Genomic DNA, 16,502 nt, shown 5'->3' on the forward strand with positions numbered 1-16,502 from the left:
AAACCTCCAAGAAAATATTTTTTCTTTTATCTCTTCATGAGGCAATTGCATCCTTTTAGGTATTGACAGAAAGAAGCCAAAAAAACCCTGCAACGATTAAATATCCTAAATAAATTATCAAGTTTCCTCTCTGTGCTTTGTGTTTCATTGGTATGGAACAAGATCCTGGAGTCGGTAGCACTAAAGAGTCAACCACAAGAGAGTTTGCAGAGGAGGAAAAGGAAAGGGTTGGGTTTTGGTGTGGTCATTTTTCTCCATCTCATAAATGAAAACAAAAATAGAGTGATGGGTCTGTGCAAATCAAACCAGAACCTTTCACTGACGTGAAGCAAATTACAAAATGCAAACCCAAATGTGCTTGGTTTGAAAGCAAAGCTCCTGCCCAAGGATTTTTGCTCTTTGTGAAGGAAATTACTCTGGAAAACCAACCATGGGACTGAGGCTGTCCAGAATTGAAAGTACAGAGGTATTATCAAATTATTTTGGCCCAATTTTATAAAAAATTGTTCTGTGTCAGCCACAGCCCCAGGAGCATCCATAGCTTTGGTGGATTATTCTGGGTTGTTTCTTCCTCCTTTTCCCTGGGTGCAACCTAATCTTTCCCTGCTGCAAATCATGATCACAGAATTGTCATGGTTGGAAGAGACCTCTAATATCACTGAGTTAAAACATCAACCCAGAAAAAAAAACACCATACCACTAGAGCATGTTCTGAAGTGCCATGTGAAGGGGAATTACAGGGTAAATCAGGTTTGAAGGGACCTCAGGGTGTCCCTACTCCAACCTCCATCACAGAGCAGGGTCCCCTATGAGGATTTTCTATGATTCTATGAGGTCAGACCAGGTTCCTCAGGGCTTTCTCCAGCCTGGGTTTAAAAACCTCCAAGGACAGAGACTGCAACAACCTCCCTGGCCAACCTGCTCCACTGCCTGACTGTCCTCATGTTGAAAGAGCTGGTTTTACACCCAGTTAGAACCTCTCCTCTTTCAAGTGGCACCCTTTCTCTCTCATCCAATCTCTTCTAATAAATTCAGAAGTTACAACCCCAGCAAGCCTGGAGGTCACCCTGCTTCTGAAGAGCATCGGGGCAGGTTTCAGGTTGAGCCTTGCCTAAATAAAATCAGATTCATGCTTTGAGAATAGGAGGAACAGACCCAGAATCGAGGTCACCTCCCTCTTCCCTGGCATCTGGGGGAGGTTTCCTGGCAGCAGCATCCACCCCACCTCACTCACCCCACCACATTCAAGCTGCCTCCACCTCCCCACTCTGCTTTATTGCCCTCATTTGTGCTCCCTACAGGACTGGAGGTGTCAAACTCACCAGACAGGGCTTTAGACTTGTGCTTATCTTTGGAAGAAAGAGAAAAAAACCCACCAGTAGCTCTCTAAGCTGCAACCAGTTAGACCTGGATCAATGGGGCTTGCTCCATCCACCCTATTTGCTGCCTCCCTTGATCCCCACCAGGGCCCATGAGCTCTCTCGTGGAGAACCGAAACGCAGCGTTGAGAAGTGGAGTGGATCCCAAGTAATTAAATGTATAAATTAATTCTCCCCTTAAGATACATTCCTCTCCCATTATTAGGTTTGTCTCGGAGAAAATCCTTGGAGGATCTTTACAAAAGTACCACTACTTCAAATATTCTCTCTCTAAAGCTTTTCTTTTTTTTTCAAGGTTTTTTTTTTTTTCTTTTCTTTTTATTTTAAGTCTTGATGCCTGCAGCCTGCAATTAAAATAAGTGACACGGAGGTGTCTTTAAAAGAGAGATCTGTGAAAAACGACAGGATTGTCTGTCAGAGGGTGAAAAATGAAAAATAGCATTCTCAGATCTCTGAATGGATGAGTGGGGAAAATTTCTGTCCAGCGTAGTACCCAAAGGGATAAAACCCAATGATAGCTTCTCAACTGCTTAGCAGATAATGCATGTGCTGTTTTGATGGTAGTAATGTGTTTTTTACTTCTTTCTATCTGGGAGGAACGAATCAAACACAAGAAGTGCTGGGACATGATTTTCAACCCATTGCCTTTGATTAAGTGCTTTAACATGTGAGTCCAGAGACTTGCAATAATACTAATGGGGCATAAAGCACTATAAACAGGACGGGCCTACTTTTTGTCCAAATGCCATTATCCTGGAGTTAAAAAAAAAAAAAAAAAAAATGGAGCAGCAAATGTAATATGTCCACTGCTAACCTTTTTTTCTTGACAGGAAATTTTCTCTCCTGCATGCACACCATAAATTGTGCTGCATTTTTTGCCAGAACCGTGAGTGATCACTTAATTTTGAGGGAAGGAAGGGTTGGTGAGCTTGAACCACTTAGCTCAGTGCAGTATTTAGCTGTGAAAATATGATGGTGTGAAGCAAAACGTGGATGCAAACAGCAGGTTGACTGGGGGGAAACCCAACCTCTTTTTACATCAGGTTTGGGAAACAGAGGTAAAGACCTACCAATAAATACCGGGGCAGGTTGGTCGTCATTCGGTGATTTTAAATACAATTTAAAATTTAAATACAATGAAAAAGCCACCTGGAAATCTAAACCACATATTTACCCAGAAAATATAAGAAAGGTTGGAAACTTTGCCTAAGTTTGTCTTCAAAAGACGTTGAGGAGTCTCTCAGGGTGACATCTTCTGGCGAGGGCAGAGCCACCTCAGCCTGGCAGGATGCTTCAGTACAGCTCCTCAGGCCTGGCTCCGTGTCACTGCTAACTTTGTGTTGGGTTTTATTGCTCTCAGCAAGTTGCAGATCATCCAACTGTTCTGTCATTTGTTGTAAACAGTTGCCAAAAAAAAAAAAAAAAAAAAAAAAAAATTAAAAAAAAAAAAAAAAGGAAGAAGAAGGGCAAAAAAAAAAAAATAAAAAATCCATGACTCTATAACGTAGTCCTTGGTGTAAATCAAACATTCCCTGTCATGTTGATAGCTTGTGTTAGTCTAATGTATTTTATATTACTCAAAAGCATTGAAACCCTGCAGCTTTCTTCATATAGGCCATTATGCGGTTATCATTAAATTGTCTTGCAAAGAACATTATCGGTAATTATAGCAGACACTAAAATCAAATGATCAGACTGGGACCTTTAACACCAAGAGGAACCATTAGAAGTTAATCAAATAAAAGGATGAGAATAATTATGTTAGGATTAAGCAGTAATATGCCAGAAGTTATATACTTTGCTGACTATATATCTTTACTCCCAGCTTCCTGCCTCTCCTCCCGTTCCGTGTTTTTTATGTAATCCTTTGGCACAGAATGTAAATGAGAGTGTTTTTGTGTGTCACAAATGGGGCTTTAGGGTTCAAATGAGGTTCATGTCTAAGTGGCACAAAAAGAAGCACTGTGTAACCATGAAGATAATAATAACAGTCCTGATAGAATCATAGAATCATGGAATGGTTTGGGTTGGAAGGGACCTCAAAGCTCCTCCATTCCCAACCCCCTTCCATGGTCAGGGACACCTCCCACCAGCCCAGGTTGCTCCAAGCCCCATCCAACCTGACCTGAGACACTGCCAGGGATGGGGCAGCCACAGCTTCTCTGGGAAACCTGGCAGAGGGGCTCAGCACCCTCACAACAAAGAATTTCTTCCTCATGTCCAACCTCAGACTCCCCTCTTCAAGTTTTAAACCATTGCCCCTTGTCCTCTCACTACACACCCGTGTCAAAAGCCCTACCTACAGTGTGTGTCTGTGTATGGAAAAATACATATAAAAGGGCAAAGCTGAAAAAAAAAATCCATTGGTCAATGAGGTGTGAAGTGGTGATAAAAAGAGTTGTAACAGGAGGTGAAGCCACACAGCTCCTGGTTGGCTGCTTGGCGTTGCTTTGCTGTTTGCAAGTGACAGCCTTTCTGATGCTTGCCTTTCAGCAAGCCACAAGAAGTCCATCAGAAACTGCTCCTGTTGTCCCTAACATTATTCTTTTGTGGGCAAAGAAAATCAACCAACCAACCAACTAAAACAAAGAACAAAAAACAAACCTTCCATAGCAAATTTTGTCTTGGTGCTTTCATGAGCCTGGGCGTGATGACAATATTGAAATGGTCAAGAAAGCCCAGAAAAGGGGATAAGGTTGTCCATAAAAAAGCAGATCAATTTTGATTACAGAAGATGAAGCTGAAATTAAGGGTTTTGTAAAAATTTTGCCTGGGAATGCTGATAAATCTGCTACTCATTCTTTTGTAAATGTGAGCAAATAATTGTAGTGTTGGGCTCCCTGTGTTTTGTGACCTGTCCCTGCAGAGCCCAGGACCCTGGTGACAATTCAGCTCTGCATCCTGCTGGACCAGGGATGAAAAACAAAGCAGTGACACAACCCAGGGAGATCCCAGAGTTTGGGATTTTCACCACATCCTCTTGACATGGCAAGAAGGCCTTGGCCTTCAATCCTTCTACCTCTTCTAGCAATTTTTTTGCTTTTTTTTACTGCCTTTCTCCTGGATATTGGTTTTCTGAGGACTGTTAGACATTGGATGAGACACCTGGTACTGGAGCACTATCTGACTCCTGAGGAGCTTCAAATCAAATTTTACTTGTAGAATAAAATCATAGAATAATTTATGTTGGAAATGACCTTCAAGATCATCAAGCCCAACCATGATCCAGCTACTACAACCACTGAACCATCTCCTGAAGCACCACATCTAAATGCTTTCTTGAACACCTCCAGGGATGGCAACCCCACCACCTCCATGGGAAACCCATTCCAATGCCTCACCACTCTTTCAGTAAACAAATTTTTCTTAATATCCAACCTAAACCTTACCCTCTTATTTAATAAGTACAGAGCAAAGCCAAGTGACAGGCACAGAGATGGTTGTAAAGCCCCTTGTGCATCCTAAGATGGAAACCACCACCTGTCTGGCTTGCACCATGGTGGAGTGTGGCCTTCCCAAGGGTCCATCTGCTTCCCATAACTTACACAGACACAAAGGGGTGTGTACATGGCTCTGAAGAGTCTTAAAAATTTTTAAAAACTTGGGTTTTTTCTATCAAGCTGTCATGGGAGAGGGGAATTCCTCTTTCTTCTGGCCCAAGCACACTAATGACAAGTTTGAAGGACACCTTTCTGGAGAGATTTTCTGCCCATGTTTCTGCTTCCATGTTTGGCATCCAGAGGCTTTTTCGACAGGAAGAGGGGAGACTGAGGTTGGACATGAGGAAGAAATTGTTGAATTTGAGGGTGCTGAGCCCCTGTTCCAGGTTTCCCAGAGAAGCTGTGGCTGCCCCATCCCTGGCAGTGTCTCAGGTCAGGTTGGATGGGGCTTGGAGCAACCTGGGCTGGTGGGAGGTGTCCCTGCCCATGGAAAGGGGGTGGGAATGGATGAGCTTTAAGGTCTCTTCCAACCCAAACGAGTCATGGATACTATGATTACTGAGCCCTTTTTTATTTATGGTCAGATGGTTACACAGCCTATTTATGTGATAAAAGGAGGTGGGGGTGGAGGGTTAGCAAATAGGAAACCTTAAATTTTGCATGTACTGAGTGCACCAAGAAGACCACAGTACTCCATATGTCTATGGGTATAATAAATAAAACTTCAGAGTGCTTAATTATTAATCTGATGTCTCACATGGATGCTGTATTTATTAGCTGGATGTCTAGTGGATGCCAGACTGCTACCCAAGGCCATGAACATGAAATAGTTTTAATACAGCCTGGCTTTCCATGCAGTATGGAAACCAGGAGCATGCCCAATGGCAAATTTTATCTGTAAGCACTGAAAAAAAATAGGAGTTGTCATTAGGAAGGTAGAGACACAGACCCATCTACCTATCTACAAAGCTTCTCCTACAGGACAAGCACTTTGTGGCAACTTCAGTCCTAAACTTTCAGTGAGGAAGCAACTGATGCTTCAAGAACCAATACCAAGAAACCTCTGAGAAGTGGCAACTTTGAAGTGGGAAAAGCAGAACCATTAGGTGTGTGTGTGATGTTGTGTGTCTGGTACTTGCATGCACATCCATGGTGCCTTTCAAGCTTGGCTCATTGCCTTAAAATTGTCTTGGATCAGAATATAAATTTAATTATCAGTCTTATGGACACGTGTTCCTACACCAGCTGTGACAAGACAGGAAAGCTTTCCCCTTAAATTTGCTGAGGCAAGACTGCCTCAATCTACTCCTTCTAATATTTCATTATTTTATTTCATGACCTATTGCGTTGACTCAGAGATTTCAACCCAGTGCTGCCCTGATTGAATTTTAATCGTGCTATTAATTTAAGAGTTGGGTCTTCCAGCTCTAGGATTTCATAAAACTGGGGTAAATCAGCCCTCCAAAGTGCTTTCCATCAGCTTCATCCAGGGCTTCTCTTGCAGGAGAACAATTGCTCCTCCCTCGTGCTTGAAGTTCCTAATGAGCTGGACTTGGCCTTCTCATTAGACCCCTTAAAATAACTTTACTGAGGGGCAAAACCAAAGAGCTGTTCAAAAGGCCCAAGAAATTCAATCTACTGGAGGAAACAAATTTGTTTTACTGTGTTTCACAAAAACACAGCTGATTTAATTCTTTGCCAATGGGAGCAGTTATTACTTCTTCATTAAAGCTGCTATTACAGAGGAAACCATATGCAAAGTGACCTTCTCCCAGCCTGTGCTTGGCTTTCAAAGCCTTTCCAAAGCTTTCCATGTTCAAAAAAAATTTAAAGGATTGTAGTCTAGAGGATTTAACTGGTACAGAATGAAGAGTAATGGATAACAAATAGCCATGCATATTCATTCTGAATTTTAAATCAACATGTTTCTACTTAGATCCTCTTTATAGTCCTTTCCCTTGGTTATTCCAATGGATTTCAATTTACTGGCAGGGCTGTTTGGTGGAATGAGTTTACTGGCAGGAATCTTGGAGGGAATTAGAGAAAAAGCAATTTAATGTGTTACCCACACACACACTGGGCAATGAAAGCCAGTTACAATATTTTGTCCCCCAAACTAAAAAGCCAAATCTCCAGGGTGATTTATGTGTCTCACCCCGCAGTTCAGCTTTCACATCTATTACATGCTGGTGAACCAAACCCTAAATCCTGAGTTATTTGTAAAGATTATCTGGAAATAATTCAAATTTATGAATCAAGTTGAGAAAACTACAATCTGTTCTTGGACAGACCAGAAAGAATCTGAATTTGGGGAGGAAATTAATCCTCATAAATTATTGCCCCAGTTGTACTATTAATATTAATAATGCTCCAAAATTAATTAACCAGAAAGCTCTTGTTATCAGTAAATAGTCAAACCTTCAGTCAGTTTTGTTCCAAAATAAAATGTGTTTGCCTCACAGGGTTTGCCTTTGGTGGTTTTATTTAATCAAATGCAAAAATAAGATGCATCTTCTCTGGATACTGTCTAAGTGAAGGCGTTTAATTTTTCCACTCTGAGAAATATCCCTTTGCTACCTCAGAGCTGAAGATGTTTGGGAAAGTGGAGAAACCTCCACTTAGAACCAGGAGTGCTTAAATTCTGACCCAGCTTTTTAACACCAAGCTACAAGTGAAGAAGATTCTTAAGTGCTTTCCTGTGCAAAGCCACAGATGAATAAAACAGGACACCAGCTTTGTTCTGGTGACAAGGGAGCACCAGCTGGAAAATGAAGCAGGAGCTGCATTGGGGAAGGGAAATGAGGAAGGCAAGACATAGAATTATAGATTTATTTTATTGGAAAAGACCAAGATCATCAAATCCAACCCTTAACCCAACATTGCCAAGGCCACCACTTAACCATGTCCCTCAGCACCAAATCTGTCATAGAATCATGGGATGGTTTGGGTTGGAAGGGACCTCAAAGCTCCTCCATTCCCACCCCCTTTCCATGGGCGGGGACACCTCCCACCAGCCCAGGTTGCTCCAAGCCCCATCCAACCTGACCTGAGACACTGCCAGGGATGGGGCAGCCACAGCTTCTCTGGGAAACCTGGCACAGGGGCTCAGCACCCTCACAACAAAGAATTTCTTCCTAATTTCTCATTTCCCCTCTTTCAATCAATCCCCTCATCCAGATCCTTTCTCAAGGTATTAAAGAGAACAGGGCCCATCACTGAGCCCTGGGGAACATGACTTGTCACTGGCCTCCATCTGGATGAAATGCAATGAACTTTTGGGCAATATTTGACACCAGAAAGCAGATGTAATTAATCTGAAAAAGAAGGTGGAGCCAAACAGTTTCAGTGGTGTGAGACCAAAGATGAATTTGTCTGTTCACATTTAGGTGACAAACATATCTCTGGATTCTGGTGCTACAAGAAGGTGCCCAAGTCATTAGCAGGATGGCCTCCTTTCTAGGTATTTTTTAAATTACTAACACAGACAATTCATGATGCCTTTAGATAGTCTCCAAATAATCCTTTATTTCTTTAAGTCTCATGAAAATTGCCTCACCTGCCTCATCACTTCATTTTGGCATCTTAGGGCACCGAGAAGGGGACTCCACAACCTCCCTGGGCAGCCTGTTCCAGTGCCTTGGCACTGAAGTTTTTTCTTATGTTTAAATAGAACTTCCTATTTTTATATTTTTCTTTCCTCTTTTTCTTATGTCTTTATGTCTTCCTATGCTCCAGTTTGTGCTCATTGCCCCTTATCCTGTCACTGGGAAATACCGAGAAGAGTTTGGCTCCATTCCCCTTGCACCCACCCTTTAGATACCTGTAGGTATTGATAAGGTTTTCCCTCAGCCTTCTCTTCTCCAGGTTAAAGATTCCCAGCTCTCTCAGCCTTTCCTCAGGGATGCTCCAATCACCTTTGTCACTCTCCTCTGGATGCAGGATTCCAGCTGTGGCCACACCAGGGCAGAGATGAGGAGGAAAACGACCTCCCCTGATCTACAGCCACACTCTTTTTCCTGCAACCCCTTGGCTTTCTTGGCAATAAGATAGAAGAACCTTGGGAAAAACCTGAGAAAAACTGTCTAAAAGCAAAGTGAGGCAAAAAGATCCAATTAAAAAACAGCCTTGCCAAGTGCATTTCAGTAAGTCCCTGACTGCAGTGCTCTGTCTTTAAAGAAAGACACAATGTTTGCAACCAGCAGTAGAGATCTGGATGTATTCCCTAAACTGAGTGCTTAATTTAGTTTTAGAAACTGAAATATCCACTTTTCTTGTGTTCTGAGAGAAAAAAAAAAAAAAAAGAAAAAAGAAAAAAAAAAAGGTCCTTAAAATGATCTGAAGAGAGTCATGCTAAATTGACATTTATGTCTGGAAGGTAAGAAAGTTCCCTGATCATGTTTCTGATTTATTTTTTTTTTTTTCTCATCTAGATGGATGTCTTCTTTCAAAGCCTGATGGCCAGAGAAATGAAAGCTACCTCTCACCATTAAGTAACTACTGAAATTTTACCCTGCTAGATTATTTGTTAGGTGTAACTAACATTAAAAGAAAACCTCCCTGTCAGAAAACAGCTTATAAAAAGTGCAATATTTTGTTTTATTTAGCAACTACTTGGGAAAATTTAACACCCAGCCAGAAAGGTTGCAGAGCAAGTAGCACTTCATAAATTGTTTGAGCCCTAATCAATACATATTGTCATCTAGTCAAGCCCTCCTAGCAGATTTTTCTTTCCCCTGCCTCAAAAAAACGTATTTTATGAGGTTGTTACTAGCTTGTGCTGCAAGGCCTGGCCTAATGAATCTGTCACTGGCACTATTGATTGACATGGCAGTGTAAGTGAGACATGTGATTCTGATTGACTTCCTAATTACTGCTGCTGTGATGTCTCACCCACTGGTAAGGCCAGAGGTTAATAGTTTTGATGTTCAGCCATGGCTGGCTCTGGAAGCTGGAGTTAAACCAGCTCGTTGGAAGTCAATATCTGAATCAAGTTCTCAAGGCTACTTTCCAAGCTGATCAATTAAGGGCCTCCTTGTTCCCCCTTCTTCTTGCCTGACAAGAGGTTGATGAGTGGGGACCTCTGAAGATGGAGGTTTAAGGTAGAGCTGGAAGGTTGGTGAGATGGAAGTGCTGGTGGGGGCTGTGTTTCTGCCAGCAGCAAGCTGGGACCCCTCTCTTTCTCCTGGGGGGAGGGAGCAGGGTTTCTAAAAGCACCTGGGTGACCCAAGGGTGCTCATCACATGGTCCTGGCTCAGACCTCTCCTAAAATAATCAACCCCTCCTGCCTACACGTTGTCCCCCGTAGCAGGAGGCTAACACCTGGTTACCTCCTTCACTTGGGCAGCCCTCGACTGTGGAGCAGTTCAGGGCCCAGAAGAATCCCAGCATTAATTTAAAAACTGCATTTCTAACCTCCCTTTCTGAGCAAATGATCCTAAAATAAAGTAGTGTCACTGTGATGCTCGTCTGAGTGTGCCCAAATCTGGGGAGGAGAACTCAGGAAGGTCTGAGCTTCTCCTGATGTCTGCCCAGAGCATCACAGAGGATGTTTTTTGAGATGCTGTGGGATTTTGGGATACAGACAAAGAAGCAAAAAGAAAACAGGGTCATCAACCCAAAGGACCACACGGCCCAGTACCCTGCTTCGGATGATGACTCTTGACTGAAGCTTAGAGAAAGGTATGAGAAGATGACAAATACAAACCATTTGCATCAAGTACCTTCTCTGAATTTCCAGCAGAGGGACTTTCCAGGGTGAAAGTGAGAGATTTGTGTCAATGGTATTCATGGATTTCTTTTCCATGAGTTTGTGTCATTGCACTCTGAGCCTGTCAGCTCAGCAGCCACCACATCTGTGGGTGATAAGCCACGAAACCCACCACGTGCAACTCCTTTTTCTGTGGACTTTTCTGGACCTTGTGAAAAGCCAATCTATTGGACCATCCTTCCTATTTTTTCCCTACAATTTCCTCAGGGAACAGTGAGATTAGAAAGGCACCATGCAGGTATAGCCTCCATTCATATAGTGAAATAACATTCCTGGCTTATTCTTCACCCCTTTTTAATAATTACCAAGAGTCAGTTTATTTTTGTGCCTACAGCAGCTGACAGTTTTTCAGAGTTATCTGTTATAGCTCCAAATTCCCTTTCCTGATGGAAACAGACAATTCAGATCCCACACCTGTGCATGACTTTGCATTTCCCAGCATCCAACTTCTTCATCTCCGATTTTATTTTCTGGTCAGCCAGGGTTGCAGAGCCTTCTGCAAATCTCAGCAGTCAGCTTTTATTTTTACTACCCTGAATAATTCAATAATATCACCAAGCATTGTCATCTCTCTATCCACACTCCTTCCTGGGTTATTTATGGATACTCTGAACACTGTGGATCTTACTACAGATGCATTTGGGATTCCACTGGTGATGGGTGAAACCTATTCCTATGCTCTGTTTCCTAGGGAATTTTCCCTATCTAGTTATTAATTGCCCTCCTGAATGCTGCACAACCTTTCTGTGTGGGGTCCCACAAGAAAAAAAAAAATGGTTTATTATCAGGTTGCCTTTTCCCATCTGCTTAACAAGACCTTCAAACAGCTCCAACAGATTAAGAAGCTTGGTTTCCCTTTATGAAGGAGGGCTGGAATTTTCTTCACTGTATAGTGAATATATAGTGAATATAGTGAATGGGTTACAGGCACCAATTTCAAGCCTTGGTTCCCCAGGAGCTCCATCCAAGCAAAACATCTTTCCATCCCAGTAATTCCTGTATTCACTTTACCAAGCTGCTCTACATCTTCTTTACTGAATCTCCAGTTTCTGACTTACCTCCTGCTGAAGCCCACAAAAAGGGACATTACGAGTGTAGAAAACCCTCCGGGCTTTTTTGTACTGAATACAGATGTGAAAAATCCACTTTGTGTCTCCACTGGGTCCCCATCTTCTCCATGTATCTGAATAGCTCTTGCATCATAAGCATCTAAGTCCCTGGTCAGGTCTACTGGAAGCCACCAGGATTCAGATCCCTGAAGGCTGAGAAAAGGGACAGGGACAGTGTCACTAAGGCTGTGCTGTGCTTTCCTAAACACCTGACAGCAGCTGCTCATAAAGTAGAGGAAACTTTAGTCTGACAGTGCTGTAATTGCCCTAAAAACCCTCTGCAGGTTATCTCTGATTTATTACCAAAATACGGATCTTCAGCATTTTTTTTCCTAAAAGTAATTTTTGTTTCCTCTGTCATTACGCTTTTGGATTTAAATCTCCCAAATTTTTCTTCCTTCCCATTTTTCTCCAGCTTTTTGAAAGAGCTGTAGCAAGGTGGAGATCAGTCACTTCTACCAAGGACAAGGGGAAACAGCCTCAAGTTGTGCCAGGGGAGGTTTAGATTGGAGCTTGGGAAGAATTTCTCCCTGGCAAGGGTTGTCAGGGCCTGGCCCAGGCTGCCCAGGGCAGGGCTGGAGTCCCCATCATTCCTGGAGGGATTTCCAAGCCCTGGAGATGTGGTGCTGAGGGCCATGGGGCAGGGGTGGCCTTGGCAGTGCTGGGTTAAGGGTTGGAGTTGATGATTTTCAGGGTTTTTTCCACCCCAAATGATTCTCTGAGTCTGTAACTGCCTAAGGCAGGGTTGATCCAGCAGTGGTTGCTGGTTGCAGTGTATGTCTCCTGGTGACAGGGTTGGTGGTTCTCCTGCTCTCAGGTTCTCTGACCCTTCTGATGGAAAAAAAGAGAGAGAATGAGTGGCTGAGAAACCAAACAGGTTTTGTAGGTCCTTGCTCAGCAAACCAACAGCTGATTTCTTGTCTTGGTGGTGCTGAGGGCCATGGGGCAGTGGTGGCCTTGGCAGTGCTGGATTAAGGGTTGGATTTGATCTTGATTCTCCAGCTCCCTCAGCTGCTTCTGGGCAGACTTCTGCTCCCTTCCCCAGCACCCTAACCCTTCTCTGGACACACTCCAACCCCTCAATGTCCTTCTTGTGCCCAAAACTGACTTCAAGATTCCAGGTTCAGCCTTACCAGCACTGGGCAGAGGGGGAGTATAGAAAATCTCCACCTTTCAGCTCCAATGGAGGAAGCAGAGGAGGTGAAGGTCCATCTGAGATTGGCTATCTCTGAATGAACACCACACAGAGAAAGAAATGTCATAACTTCCTTGGCTTGGCTGGTCTTGGAGTAATAAATGCTGTGTAGTAATTTGAGGGCTTAGCACTGATTTTTTTTTTTCTTTAATGGATCTGGTCTGTATTTCAAGTTTTTAGTGGAAATTTGTCTTGTAATCTTCATTACCTTGGGACAGACCTCTGCCATTTCACTGTAACTGGAGGTACTGAAAAGCCTAAGCAGGATTTGTGATTGATTACTCTCCATGTTGTCTTAGACAATATAGATCAACCTGCCAATACGAATTTCTCTCATGTCAAAAAAGTACCAGGTAAGAAAATAAATAATAAAAAAATAGATCATAGGAGAGGGGGACAAAAAAAAATCATTAGACAGTCAGGGACAACCATAATTCACCCACATCTATGCACTGTGTACAAATAATGCCCAGGGGAATTAGCCATACTTATCACTTTGTCAGACCTCTGCTGCCAGCAGATCGTGCTCAGTTTCTCATCCATCACTGCTTGTTCTCCATAGAAGGTGGAGACTCCTGATTTCCAAGGAATCCCATGGACAAGACAAGGGGCAATGGGCACAGGTTACTCCTGGGGATATTCCAATTGAACACAAGAGAAAGATTTTTCCTCCTGAGGACAGTCAGACATTGGAATGGTCTCCCAGGGAAGGGGTGGATTCTCCCACCTTGGAAAGTTTGAAGTCTCAGCTCTACAGGGTGCTGGGACATCTCACATAAACCATAATATTAGAAGGGTTGGACCAGATGATCCTTGAGGTCCCTTCCAGCCTGAGACTCTGTGATTCCATGAAAAAAACCTCTTGGCTGCACTAGGGAAATCAAACCAAAGAGAGATCATCTTGTGCAGAAAAATCTGTCACTGCCTGCTGCCCTCTGCCAGCAGAGCTGCTGCTGGGATCTCCCCTGTGTCCCTGCCCCCCATGGCAGGATCTCTGCTGGCACCATGGGCTCAGCAAGGGGTTGTAACTCAGAGCTGCCAGTGGGAACTTGGGATCAGCCCCATGGCTTGGGCACACCAGAGGGACCAGGGACCAAACCCTGATTTCTTAGGGCAAGGACCTCAACACGTGTGCCCTGACCAAGTGTTAGAGAACTGGGGACAGCCAGGATTTGGTTTCCCTGAATTGGGAAGTGGCCTACATTGTTTTTTAAGCCTGCCAGAGGAAAGCATCCTTGTGACTGCAGCATGAAGATCTGATGGGGGGGGTGGTAGGGCCCCAGCATCCTCCTTCCCTCCCAGGAAAGGGTTCAAAGCTGCCCCCCTGGTCCTGGGGAGCACCCATCAGGCCCATGGTGACACTCAAGGCTCTCTGAAACACAACTGCTTTCCAATTAAAAAAAAAAAAAAATCACTCTTTGTGAAATAAGAAACTTAATTACTTCCAAAACAATTAATTAATTAATTAAGCCTCGTGTCACCCCTGCAAGGTAGGAAGTGATTATTTTACCCATTTTACACAGAGGGAAAACCTCACCATTAAGTGACTTGCCAGAGGCAAAGCTTTGAAAGCCAAAACCAGCCTCCCAGGATGAGCATTCCCAGGCCTGGCTGCAAGACCAACCCAACCTTCTTGGACACCTCTGGTCCCCATCACCCCAAGTCCTCAGTGCTCCAAATCAACCTAAATTCCTGCTCTGATCATTTGATAAACCCCCCTGGCCATCCTACCAAAGATCAGCCCATGCTGGACTCTGTTGAGCCTGGTGCTGATACCTTTAGCACCCAAAGGTGCTGCTGCTAAACCTGGGAGGGATCCAGGTACTGTGTCCCAGAGTGGGACACATTCTCAGGGGGGAAATATTTTTCTGGACTGGAGAAAAAATTCTCCAGGACTGGACAACTTATCATGTTGCCCTCAGAGCTTAAGTGAGTTGTTTGATCCAGGCTCAAATGGTCACCCCAAGATCAAGGCAGCCACGACTCAGCCCAGCATGGCTCCATCACCCCAGCACTCAGGAGTAGGACTGATGGCTTTAAATTCTGCTCTGGCACCTTGCACAAGTGATTTTACAATCTGATTTAAGCCTCTGAGGTGGAGCTGGGTTTGGGGAGATAGACACTGTCTTTTATTAGACCAACTCACATAGCTGGACAAAGCCAGAAAAGCTTTTAGGGTGCAAATTCCCCTCTTAGAAGCACCAGCCTTGTGCAGGAGAGGAGAAAAAGGGGTTGCCAGTGACACATCAGGACTGACAGCAGTCATGCTGCTCATGACATCTTGAAGGATCTCCAAAGCCAGAAGGAGATGGAGCTGTTGGAGTGAGTCCAGAGGAGGCCCTGGAGATGCTGGGAGGGCTGGAGCAGCTCTGGAGCCAGGCTGAGAGAGTTGGGGTTGTTCAGGCTGGAGAAGAGAAGGCTGCAGGGAGACCTTAGAGCACCTTCCAGTGCCTGAAGGGGCTCCAGGAAAGCTGGGGAGGGACTGGGGACAAGGGCAGGGAGGAGTGGGGTGAGGGAGAAGGGTTTCAGACTGAAACTGGGGAGATGTAGATTATACATTAGGAAGAAATAGTTTGTTGTGAGGGTGCTGAGCCCCTGTGCCAGGTTTTCCAGAGAAGCTGTGGCTGCCCCATCCCTGGCAGTGTCTCAGGTCAGGTTGGATGGGGCTTGGAGCAGCCTGGGCTGGTGGGAGGTGCCCCTTCTCCTGCAGGAGAGTTGGAACCAGATGATTTTTAAGGTCCCTTCCAACCCAAACCAGACTGGGATTCCATGATTCTACAAGCATTGTGGTGCCTCACATTTCAGAAGACTCAGTTCTAGAGGGACTGGGGCTTCAGCAGTGTTGTCAGGGCCAGTCTCATCAGAAACCAGATATTAAGTGGCACATCTGTCTTAAACAGACAGATCATTCCTCAGGAGTCTGTAATTTAGACACGGGGCAGCTTTCACCCATCAGAGAGTGACAGGGAGCAAGAAAGCTGCAGGAATTAATCAAATTGCCCAAGGTCACTGAGGAAACCTGTAGCACAGACATCCCCTGAACCAGCATCTCCCTCATGCCCTTAATCCTGGGGATACGGAGGGTTAAGCTGGGCTAGATTGAAGAGAAGCATAATTATCCCAGGTAAGAATTAAGTTGCCAGGAATTGGGAGCAAGGCACCACCTGATTGGAGTGAAATGATCTAAATCTGCAGCTCCTCCCCTGCTCCCCTGCAAACCAGAATTAACCCGGGGTGTTTCACAGTAGGTACATCTCACCCCTCAGAGGGATACTGTAAATATTGGTCTCCTGCAGCACCCTGAGATAGAGGGGTTTGGATCCAAATCAGTGCCAGCTCTGGCTCTGGAAAGCTCTCACAACAATTAAAGTGGAATTAGGATGGGTTCCCGGGAGTGAATGGAGTTTAGGTTGGAGGGGTGAGGGATCTCTGGTCTCTCCATCTCATTTCAGGCAGATGAAGCTTGGGTTTTATTACTTTTGGGACTTTGGAAATTAAAGAGGGCTGGGGGTCACTGCTGGGCACAGGAATGTGACTCGAAGTCAAATTATTAGCTTGGTCTAAAGGTGGGTTTGGACAGGGACAGCTGAGCCTCTCCCAGCCACCTCCCAG

This window comes from Heliangelus exortis, chromosome Z (genome assembly GCF_036169615.1).
Source record: "Heliangelus exortis chromosome Z, bHelExo1.hap1, whole genome shotgun sequence".
Lineage (NCBI taxonomy): Eukaryota > Metazoa > Chordata > Aves > Apodiformes > Trochilidae > Heliangelus > Heliangelus exortis.